Raw genomic sequence first — 12778 nt, 5'->3', positions numbered from 1 at the left:
GGAAGAGCAGGTACACAGGACTTGAGAAGGGAGTCAGTTTGGTGTGTGGAGCTGGTGTGGTGGGAGTGGAGCGAGCCAAGGGGAGAGATTCAAGAGGTAGGCAGGGGCTAGATCACAGAGCACCCAATGACAAGAATCCCCAGCCTCACACGCTTGGGCGCATTTGGTGAGATGATGCATGAATCTAGCACAGGACCTGACATGCAGTGGGCGCTCAATACGCAGTAACTATTATGATTATGAGCCTTCCTCTCCTCCTGCTCCCCGGGACCCTCATGTCCCTCCTCTGCCTCTTCACTGCCTCTGCCCCACTGTCTCTGCCTGGTCCAGGGAGAAGGACAAGGACATCACCAAGTATCGCAGCAGCAAGGAGGAAGCATTCCCCATCCTCTCCCCTCCTTTCTCCTCCAAACCCTCCCACCGCAGCCCAGTGATTTTCCTGCCTCTCACAAGGCGATTTTATTAAACATCTCGAAAAAATATTCTCTCACTCCCTCTCTCTTTATTTATAAAAATCAACTTAACACCCTGCTCCTTTGTTCTATTTGGAAACTGGAACAGCCTGGTTTATATTTAGCCGAAATCCTGCTCCTTTCCCCACAGATTCCAGCACAACCCAATGAGCTAGAGGGGCTAAGAAGGAAGAGGGGGAGAGGGGACACGGGGAGAAAGGGGGCTGTGAAGGATGGAAGGTGCTGTCCCCCAGAGCCCAGGTCTCGCTAAGTCAGAAGGACCCAGAAGGGTAGGAGCTGAAGAGTCCTTCTCAAGACTTAGGGTGTACCAAGTCCAAGCTTTGCCCATCATTCTGTCACTCTTTAGTCCCATCCAGATGTCCCCAGAAGAAGAGAGACAGGGGACAGAGAATATGGAGAAGAAAGACCCCAACCCTAACCTGGAACTAGGCTTGAAGAGGAAGTATAAGGCAGTCATTAAGCCTGTGAGTCTGGGTTCAAATCCAGACTCTCCTCTGTCCCTCACTGGCTGGCTGCCCCCAGGGAAGTTAACATGCTCGTTACAGTGCCTGGCACATAGTGTATGCTTGATCAACAGTGGCTGTTGGCATTAATCACTGTAGGCTAAAGGAAACTGTTTAACTCCTCAAACTTCAAGCTCCACTCAAAAGCTGCTTCCTCCATGAAGCCTTCTCAGATTAAAACTCATGTATTCAGCTAACAGCACTGGGCTCGACACTGGGGATATGGAGACAAATGAGCAGGCCCTCACAGAGCCCCCACTGTGATCAGAGATAAACATACATAACTGCCACACACAGTACCAATTTCCAAAAGAGACTTAAGCTCCATTTGGGCAAGGCCAGTTCTTTGTTCTCTGCTGTATTGGCAGAGCTAAAAGCAGCACTTGGCACATGGAGAGACAGCATAGAATAGTGATTAAGAATATATAGGGGTAAAGAAATTGTGGTATGTCCATACAATGATGGACTATTATTTAGCCATAAAAAGGAATAAAATACTGATACATGCTACAATGTCGATCAACCTCAAAAATGTTAGCTAAGTGAAAGAAGCCAGACGTGAAAAGCCACATATTGTATGACTCCATTTACATGAAGTGTCCAGAATATGTAAATCCATAGAGACAGAAGACAAATTGGGGGTTGCCAGGGTCTGTGGGGTGGAGGAATGGGGAATAACTGCTTGATGGATACAGAGTTTCCTTTTTGGGTGATACATATATTTTAGAACTGGATAGATGTAGTGGTTGTGCCCTGCCACTGAATTGTTCACTTTGAAATGGTTAATTGTATGTTATGTGAATCTCACCTCAATTTTTAAAAAAAAGAATATATCTGAGTTTCACTTCATGGTCATGTTAATGGATGTAAAAAAACACTTGATAAAACTAACACCTGGTAATGATTTAAAAACAAAAACAGGGGGCTGGTGGGTGGCACAGCAGTTAAGTTTGCATGTTCCCCCTTCAGTGGCCCGGGGTTCGCCGGTTCGGATCCCCGGTGTGGACATGGCACTACTTGGCAAGCCATGCTGTGGCAGGCATCCCACATATAAAGTAGAGGAAGATGGCCGCGGATGTTAGCTCAGGGCCAGTCTTCCTCAGGAAAAAGAAGAGGATTGGCAACAGATGTTGGCTCAGGGCTGATCTTCCTCAAAAATAAAATAAAAATAAATAAATAAAAACAAAAACAAACAAACTTGAGCAGAGTAGGAATAGAAGGGAATTTCCTCACCCTATTAAAGGGCAGCTTTGGAGGCTGGCCCCGTGACCCAGTGGCTAAGATCATGCACTCCACCTTGGTGGCCCAGAGTTTTGCCGGTTCGGATCCTGGGTGCAGATCTAGCACCGCTCATCAAGCCCTGCTGAGGTGGTGTCCCACATAGCAGAGCCAGAAGGACCTACAACTAGAATATACAACTATGTACTAGTGGGTTTGGGGGAAAGAAGAAGAAGAAAAGAAGATTGGCAACAGACGTTAGCCTGTGCCAATCTTTAAAAAAAATAATAAAATAAAGGGCAGCTTCAAAATACCTACAGCTAACCTTTTTTTTTTTTTTTTTTTGAGGAATCTTAGCCCTGAGCTAACATCTGCCAATCCTCCTCTTTTTGCTGAGGAAGCCTGGCCCTCAGCTAAGATCCGTGCCCATCTTCCTCTACTTTATATGGGGGACGCCCACCACAGCATGGCTTACCAAGCGGTGCCATGTCTGCACCGAGGATCCGAACCAGCGAACCCCGAGCCGCTGAAGCAGAACATGCAAACTTAACTACTGCGCCACCAGGCTGGCCCCAAGCTAACGTATTTAACATTGAAAGTCTAAACACTTTCCTGCCTGCTATTTGGAACAAGGCAAGAATATCTGCTCTCATCACTTCGCTGCAACATTATACTGGAGGTCCTAGCCAGGACAATAACACACACACAAAAAAAGGAGAAAAGATGAAGTTAAATTGTCTTTATTCGTATGTGATTGTTTATGTAGAAAGTCCTAAGGAGTTTACAAAACAAACAAAACTATTAGAACAAATTATTTTATGTAGTAAGATCAAAGGATACAAGATCAGTGTATAAAAATGTACTGACAGGGGGCTGGCAGAGTACAGATCTCTGTACTCTGAAAACTACAAGACCTTACTGAGAGGAATTAAAGACCTAAATAAATGGAGAGATAGACCACACTCCTGCATAAAATGTCACTTCTCCTCATACTGATCTACAGATTCAATTCAATCCTGATCAAAATTCCAGCAGGTGTTTTTGGTTGTGGTTGAAATTATCAAGTAGATTCTAAAATGTATTTAGAAATGCAAACAAACTAGACCAGCCAAAACAATTTTGAAAAACAGGAACAAAGTTGCAGCACTTAGTGCTGCCTGAGTTCAAGAATTACTATAAATTTGCAGTAGTCAAGACGGTGTGGTATTAACATGAGGATAGACATATAGATCAATGAAACAGAATAAAGGCCAAAAATAGATCCACACACATACAGTCAATTGATTTTTGACGAGGGTGCTAAGATGAGTCAATGAAGACAGGAAGCTGGCGCTGGAATATATCTGCACAGAAAAAAAAAGTGAACTGTGATCCCTGCCTCACACCATACACAAAAACTAACTCGAAACAGATCAGAGGCCTAAATGTAAAAACTAAAACTATAAAACTTCTAAAAGAAAACATCAGAGAAGACCTTTGTCACCTAGGGGTAGGCAAAGATTTTTCAGGACACACAAAAGCACAAACAATAAAAATAATTAATTGATAAATAGGACTTCATCAAAATTTTAAGCTTCTGTTCTTCAAAAGAACAGAAGAACTATTAAAAAATAAAACCGTTAACCATAGACTGAGAGAAAATATCCATTGTGTTTGTGTGTGTCCGTGTGTCTGACAAAGAACTCGTATTCAGAATATATAAAGAACTCATACAACTAAATGAGACAACCCAGTAAATAATAGGCAAAATAATTGAACAAATACTATCTGAAAGAACACATAAAAATGGTCAATATACATATGAAAAGATGCTCAGTATCTTTAGTTGACAGGGAAGTACAAATTGAAACCACAATAAGATACTACTACACACAGATTAGAATGGCTATAATTAACAAGACTAATGATTCAAAATGTTGGTAAGGATATGGAGCAACTAGAACTCACATACACTGCTGGTAGGAGTATAAAATGGTATGATTACATTAGAAAAGTTTGGCAGTTTCTTATGAAATTAAATATACACTTACCATATGATCTAGCAATTCCGCTCCTAGCTATTTACCTGAGATAAATGAAAACAAATGTCTATACAAAGACTTCCACATGAAGTTCATAGCGGCTGTAAATAGCCCCAAACTGGAAACAACCCAAATGTCACGGAATAGGAGAATTGGATTAAAAATGTATGCTCTATCTACGCAGTGGAATACTACTCAGCAATAAAAAAAGGAATTCCCAATACATGTAACGATATAGATGAACCTCGTAAACTTTTCTTTTTAACGTATGCTTTTTGGTGAGGAAGATTGGCCCTGAGCTAACATCTGTTGCCAATGTTCCTCTTTTTTTTCTCCCCAAAGCCCCACAACATAGTTGTATATCCTAGTTGTATGCCCTTCTAGTTCTTCTATGTGGGACACAGCCTCAGCATGGCTTGGCAAATGGTGCTAGGGCTACGCCCAGGATCCTAACCAGCGAACCCCGGGCCAGTGAACTGCAGCACGTGAACTTAACCACTACGCCACAGGGTCGGCCCCTCATAAACTTTTTTGTTCAACAAAAGAAGCCAGTGACGACAGAAAACATGCCGTATGGTTTCATTTACATGAAGTTCCAGAACAGACAAAACAACCTATAGTGATAGAAAGCAGATCAGCGATTGCCTGAAGCAGGGCCCCAGAGGATTGACTGCAGAGGGCACGAGGGAAAATTTCAGAGGATGAAAATGTTCTGTATCTCCATTGAAGTGTTTTTTAGTGTATGTAAATTATAGCCCAATAAAATGGATTAAAAAAATACTTCATCTGGATTCAATTCCTGGCTTTGCGACTTACTTACTAGTGGTGTAATCTTGGGCATGTTACTTCACTTTTCCATGCTTCTATTTCCTCAACAGAAAAGTGACAATAATAATAATAATATTTCCTTCATAGGATTTTTTGTTTCGATAGCCTCATAGGGTTTTTGAAAGGATCAAGTGACCAAATATATTGGGAACTGTGGTAGCCACCCTCCAAGATGACCTCCGGTGGTTCCTGCCTCCTCGGATTGCTGCCCCTGCATTGCTCCGTCCGTGTTGACTCGGCTGAGCTGTGTCACCTACAGGATGTTGTCGAAATTGTGGTCTGTGGTTTTTGAGACTAAGTCAGAAAACACATTGGGGATTCTGCTCTTGGATCACTCTTCCTGGGGGAAGCCAGCCACCACGTGATGGCTCTCACGCAGCCCTCTGGAGAGGTCTGGATGGCGAGGAACGGAAGCCTCCTGCCAACAGCCAGCACCAGCTCGCCAGCCCTGGGAGGGAGCTGGCGGATCCTTCAGTCCCCGTCAGGCCTTTAGACGACGGGCTGACAGCTTGACCGCAACCTCAGGAGAGATTCTGAGCCGGAACCACGCAGCTGAGCTGCTCCCAATTCTTTTCTTTTCTCTTTTTTTTTTTGGGGGGGGGGAGGATTAGCCCTGAGCTAGCACCTGCTGACAATCCTCCTCTTTTTGCTGAGGAAGACTGGCCCTGAGCTAACATCCATGCCATCTTCCTCTACTTTATATGTGGGACGCCTGCCACAGCATGGCTTGACAAGCGGTGCCACGTCTGCACCCGGGATCCGAACTGGCGAACCCCAGGCTGCCGAAGTGGAACGTGCGAAGTTAACTGCTGCGACACCTGGTTGGCCCCTGAGCTGCTCCCAATTCTTGATCCACAGAGACTGTGTCAGCTAATAAATGTTTACTGTTTCAAGTCACTAAGTTTTGGGGTAATTTGTAATGCAGCAGTAAATAACTAATAGGAGCACTAATGATAGCTGACATTTATTGAGCTTTACCATGTCACCTACTATTACTGCTGTTGTTACCATTAACAGGCGATAAGCTATTTGTCCTCCATTTGTCTGCCTAGAACCAACCTTTTCCACCTGCTCTGTGCCCAAGGAGACTGACCTGTTCAGACTCAACAGTCTCCCTTATCTTTTCCCTTCTAATCATGTTTGGCCCATGGGGCGCCCCCTGGAGGAGATGGAAAGGAGAAGGAAGAGTGAGGCGAGGATATTTTTCCCTCTGCTCCCTCCCTGCCAGGTGCCTAGTCTGCCTGTGTCCCTCAACAGAAAGTCACAGTTTCTCTTAAGGTGGCTCTCTCCACACAGCTCCTTGGGTAGTGGGAACTGTTCCTTCCCCCAGCTCTCCAGGCCCAGGGAGGTCACAGTTCTGCCACGGTAACCAGCCCAGGACTGCGCTATCCCTGTGTTTCCCTACACCCTGCTCACACCTAAATAGTCCCCTTATTCAACCTTCCTCGAATTACCCAATCTGAGCATGCCATCTGTTTCCTTCTGGGACCGATCGGCCACCCTGGTTAAGATCCCCTCCTTTAGAGAAGGAAGTAGAAATGCAAAGAGAAGCAGGGAGATAACTCAGAAACGAAAGGAAAAGCAACAGAGGCCACCCAGAGGTGTGTTCTGCAGGTAACAGGCCCTAATAGAATGTCTGAATCAATGAATGAACGAATGAATGAAGGACTTACTGGGCACCAGGTAGGACCCATTTGCCCTACTTTGTTGAAGGTCATAGGTGCTAAGACAGGATGTCAGCATCTGAACTACTTCAGCTAGGCAACTGATGACCAGCCCCGCAGCCCAGCCCAGAATGGGCTTCAGGAAGTCTTGCCTTGGGAGGATTAACACACAGCCCGGGACAGCAAGGAAGCAGCCCCCCACCTCAGTGAGAGACTCAGGAGTTATTTTTGAAAAGCAAGCAAGGCCTGCCTGCGGGCGGCCCTGGCAGAGCGCAGAGCTGGAAGGGAGAGCCAGGAGCAGAGAGAACAGACAGCTACAGCAGAACCCACGCCCCGTCCCTGTGACGTCAGCCCCACGCACTGTGACATGACATGGTGGTGGAGGAAGGGGGGCGTCCTGTGTCCCCTTGGGAATTTTTTTAATTGTGGTAAGATATACATCCCATGCAACTTATCCTTAGGAATTTTTGAGCCACACCCGCCCCGGGCTGAGTGACATCGGAGACCGGATGCCAACAGGAACAGGCAGTGGGATCACAGGCCAAAAATATTTGCGTCCAAATGGTGTGTGAGATTTTGCTGAAGTCTGGAAAACTCCTGAAATTGGAGGGAGGGTCATTGCTCTGAGGCAAAGTCAGGGGCCCAGGATTAGAAAACAGTTGCATCCCCAGCCCCTACAAAATAGTGGGAAGGCAGAAGCGGCTGTGGGGCAGGGTGGAGGGGAGCAGAGAGCAGGTGCGGGGCTTGAGTCTGAGCTGAGAGCTGCAGGGGGCAGAAAGGGAGGGGTAGGGATGTGTCTAACGAACCGTGCAGCTGAAGGGAGAGGTCTTTGCAACTGGGAGCAGGGGTCAGAGGCAGCCAGAGGGAGCCATCAAGGCCCCAAAATAACTCCTGGTTCTGCCAGGAGACTCTGGAACTAATCAAGGCAGGGATAATCCAAGACTCCATCAGAGGGAGCTTGCTGAGAGCCCTGTGTCTCCAAGCGGGGACTGAAGCAGAGGAAAATTAACAGAAGATGTGGTTTGCAGCATGGGGCTGTTTTCCTGGAAGATGGTGCCAACATGAAAGTGAGGTCTTCCTATGGCCTCAGTTGAGGGGTACCAGTAGCTTCCATCTCCTGAGTGCCTACTGTGTGCCCAGTGCTGTAGCACATGGCCAAGAATGTGAGCCCTGAAGTCAGCCTGCCTGGATTTGAGTCCCTGCTCCATTCCTTGCTGGCTGTGATCTTAGACAAGCCACTTTTTCTCCCCGTCTGAGCCTCAGTTTCCCTATCTGGAAAATTGGGGATAAAATTCATACCTGCCCCATAGGGTAGTTGAGAATAAGTGATCGATGCATGGGCGTTTTTAATAGGAATCTTCCCAGCAACCTGGGAGGGTAGGTCTCCATCTCCTCGTCTTACAGGAGAGTAAACTGAGGCTCGGAGAGCCCAAGGCCACATGGTTAATAAGTGGAAGTGTCAGGAACCCCACTCGGGTCAGTCCAGGTTAGAAACACGTCCATTCACTAGGCCTGGTGCCCTGGCCCTCCTCGGCTGGGCAGCGTGGAGGGCTCAGCCCCTCACCCACCCCCTCTCCCCATGCCCCACTCAGGGAGGCGGACGGAGTGGGGATGTTGTAATCAGCCTCCAGGAGAGACATGTGGGGTCCAGTGGGGTGAATGTTGCCCTTGACTGGGTGTGAGACCTTGGCCGCGTCCTTTCCCTTCTCTGGGCCTCAGTTTCCCCTGTTGCAGAACAAAGGGGTGATTCTAGACCCAGAGAGTCTAGATTCTCGCTCACGGCTCTCCCGTGGGTGCAGGAGGCAGTGAGGAGGGGGTTAAGAGAGGCTGTCTTTCCTTCACTGTTCCCCTCCCTTTCTCTGGGGGATGGTTCCAGCAGAGGGAACAGCAAACTCAAAGGCAGGAACTGAGAGCGAACATGCATGTTTGGGGAGGTGCAAGCAGAATAATCTAGCAGCCTCGTTTATGCATCCATTTGATTATTCAAATAATGTTTAGCACTGTGGGCCAGGCACTGTTCTAGTTACTGGGGATACAGCAGTGAACAACATAGAGGAAACTACTGTCTTCATGGGGCTCACATTCTAATTGGGGGAAATGGAAAAACCAAGTAAACAAACCAATAGCCAGGATAATTTCAGAACAGAATGAGTGCTACGTGAATAATAGCAGATACTTATAAAGCATCTACTATGGCCAAGCATTGTTAACAGATGTTAAATAATTTCATCCTTACTACAACCCTATGAGGTTGTGACACATCCTTTTCTACAGCTGAGGAAACCAGCACAGAGAGATTAAGTAACTTGCCCAATGCTACACAGCTAGGAAGCAGCAGAACTGAGATTCAAACCCACGCCATCTGGCTCCATTGTGCTGGCTGGTGGGGAAAGCATTAAATAGGGTAATTCATTCAGGCAAGAGCATTCTAAAGAGGTGACATCTGAGCCGAGACACATGATAAGACGCCAGCCATGGGAAGTCCAGGAGGCAGAAGGTTCCAGATGGAGGCAACATTGAGTGCAAAGGCCCTGAGGCCGGTAGGAGCTTGACATGTTGGAAGAAAAGCAAGGCGGCTAGTTTTAGCGGAGCAGAGCGACAGGAGAAGAGGTCAGAGGGGTTCGGGGCAGACACGTGGAGGGAGGGTGGGAGCGCAGGGACGCTCCCGCATCCTCCCAGAGGGATGCGGAGGAAGCGCGGTTGAAAGAGGTTGTGACAGGCGTGGCACCCCCTCCTCTCCTCGCTGCAGGCCCATTAGCTCTAGGCAAAGCTGAACTTCCCCCCAGGGCCTCTTGCTGGGACAGGGCCCCAGCTGGGCCACCTGCCCGCTGTTTATCCTGGCCGGCACCGCCCCCAGGCGGCCACCTCCGTGACGGATGGGACCGGAAGGGCTCCTCTCATTCCTTCCTCCTGGGCGTAAATCCGCTCGCGCCCTGGCCCTGCGCTCCCCAAGGAGCCACAAATGAGGGCTTCCCACCCTCCAGCAGAGGCTACCTCCTGCCCTCAGGGACACCCCCCACCCCGCCCCCCACCCCCCGCAGCCCGCCTGCCCCAGGCCTGAGTCCTGTCTCCGCCGAGTGAGGGAGCTGGATGTTCCTCAGCCTCGTCTAGTCCTATAGGCCTGAGTTAGAATCCAGATTCCACCCCTGTGTGGTCTTGGGAGAGTGGCTTCACCTCACTGTGTCGGTTTTCCCATCTGAAAAATGGGAATCATAATAACACTTACCTCATAGGGTCATTGCGAGAATTAAATATGACGCGCCTGGGAGGGAGCTTTCTGGGGGCTGGAAATGTTCCACATCTTCGCCTGGGAGGCGGTAGATATAAAATTCAATGAACCGCACACCCTAGATTTGTGCGTTCTACTGTATGTACATTACAGCTCCATTTTTACAAAGTGCAAAGTGCCTGGCCCACAGTTAGCGCCACGTAAATGTTACCTAGTATTAATGTTAGGTATTTCGTAACTTTGTTGAATGAATGAAAACCTTAGTGCCTTTTCATATTTCATTGATCATTTATTTGATTCCCAATGCTCTCAGTGCCTGGGTGCCTAAGGGAACTCAAACGCAGCATGTCCTGGACGGAGTCTTTCTTCCCTTCGCCTAAGTGTTGTTCCTCCCCCAGGCTTCCCCATCTGTCCAATGACTCAATCCAGAAATGTGGATGTCACCCTGCCTGCCTTCGCCTCACCCCTCCCCCTCAGCACCTCACAGCCAACCCATCACCAAGACCTGCTGTATCGGACTGTCTCCAAAGATGGTCCCCAGCAATCGCTCCCCTCCCTGTAAAGGCATGCTGACCCCCAGTCGAGAGGTAGAGCTCGGGGCCACTGGGTGGGGTAGTAGTTAAGTTCACATGCTGGGCTTCAGCTGCCTGGGGTTCGCAGGTTTGGATCCCACTGCGGACCTACGCACCACTTATCAAGCCATGCTGTGGCAGGCATCCCACACTTAAAATACAGGAAGATGGGCACAGATGTTTAGCACAGGGACAATCTTTCTCAGCAAAAAGAGGAGGATTGGCAGCAGATGTTAGCTCAGGGCTATTCTTCCTCACCAAAAGAAAAAAGAAAAAAAGAGATAGAGCTTAACCATATGCAAAGGAATGAAGTTGGAGCCCTACCTTACTCCATATACAAAAATTAACTCCAAATGGGTCAATACCTAAATATAAGAGCTAAAACTATAAAACAATTAAGAAGAAAACATAGGGGTAAATCTTCATGATCTCAGATTTGGCAATGGATTCTTAGATTTGACACCAAAAACACAAGCCACAAAAGAAAAAATAGGTAAATGGGACTGCATGAAAAGTAAAAACTTTTGTGTGTCAGAGGACATTATCAAGAAAGTGAAAAGACAACTATAGAATGGGAGACAACTATAGAATGATTTGCAAATCATACATCTGATAAGGGTTTGGTATCCAAAATATGTAAATAACTCTGACGACTAAACAACAAAAAGATAACAACCCAACCCAAAAATGGGCAAAGTACATTTCTCCAAAGAAGATATACAAATGGCCAAAAAGCACGTGAAGAGATGTTCAACATCCCTGGTCATTAAGTAAATGCAAATCAAAACCATAATGAGATACCACCTCACACCCACTAGGCTAGCTTTACTTTGAACAAAACAAAACAAAAAGCAGAGAATAACAATTGTTGGCAAGGATGCAGGGAAATAGGAACCCTCATCCATTGCTGGGGGGAGTGTAAAATGGTACAGCCACTGTGGAAAACAGGTTGGTAGTTCCTCAAAAAGTGAAACATAGAGTACCACTTGACCCAACAATTCCATTCCTAGGTGTCTACTCAAAAGAATTGAAAACAAGGACTCAGATACTTACCCACCAATGTTCACAGCAGCACTATTCACAGAGATGGAACAAATGTCCATCAACAGATGAGTGAATAAACAAATTATGGACTATCCATACCATAGAATATTATTCAGCAATAAAAAGGAACGAAGTACTGATACATGATATGACTTGGCTGAACCTCAGAAACATTATGCTCAGTGAAAGAAGCCAGACACAAAGGGTCACATATTGTAGGATTCCTTTTACAGGAAATATCTGGAATAGTCAAATCCATAGGGATAGAAAGCAAGTTGCTGGGGAGAGGGCAAATAGGGAGGAACAGCTTAGTGGGGACAAGGTGTTCTTACGAGGCAATTAAAAAGTTGAAATTAAGGAGAGGTGTTGGTTGCACAGCATTGTGAATGCACTAAATGCCACTGAATTGAACATATAATAATATGTCAGGGGCCGGCGCAGTGGCACAGCGGTTAAGTTCGCACATTCCCCTTCGGCAGCCCGGGGTTCGCTGGTTCGGATCCCAGGTGTGGATATAGCACCACTTGGCAACCCATGCTGTGGTAGGCGTCCCACATGTAAAGTAGAGGAAGATGGGCTCGGATGTTGGCTCAGAGCCAGTCTTCCTCAGCAAAAAAAAAAAAAAAAGAGGAGGATTGGCAGATGTTGGCTCAGGGCTAATCTTCCTCAAAAAAAAAAAAAAGGACAAATAATAATAATAATGAGAGGTAGTGCTTATTTCCCCTCTCCTTGAATCAGGCTGGTCTTGGGACTGGCTTTGACCATTAGGATGCAGCAGAAGTGATGTGCTGGGACTTCTGAGCCCAGGCCTTAAAAACATGGCAGCTTCTGCTTCTTGGAAGCCAGCTGCTATGCTTTGAGAAGCCCAAGGCCCGTGGTAGGGCCACACGGAGGTGACCTGAGGCCCCCCAGCCAACAGCCCCAGTTGAGCTCCCAACCAGCACGGACTGCCAGCCGTGTGGATGAGGCCAATTTAGAACCTTCCAGCCACCCCAGAGCCCCAGCTGACACCGCATGAAGCAGAACTACTCTGTCACCCCACAGAATCATAAAAAATAAGGTGTCATTTTAAGCCACAAGGTTTTGGGGTGATTTATTACACAGCAATACACAACCAATTCTACCTCTAAAACCTTCACCAAGTCGCCCATTCCTCTCCCCTGGCCTCCAACACCCTAATCCAAGTCCCTCTGCTCCCTGCGGGCAGCGGCCTCCTCCCCGGCCTC

The sequence above is a fragment of the Equus quagga genome, chromosome 15, assembly GCF_021613505.1.
Source record: "Equus quagga isolate Etosha38 chromosome 15, UCLA_HA_Equagga_1.0, whole genome shotgun sequence".
NCBI classification, from domain to species: Eukaryota; Metazoa; Chordata; class Mammalia; order Perissodactyla; family Equidae; genus Equus; species Equus quagga.
Note: the sequence above shows the minus strand (reverse complement) of the source record.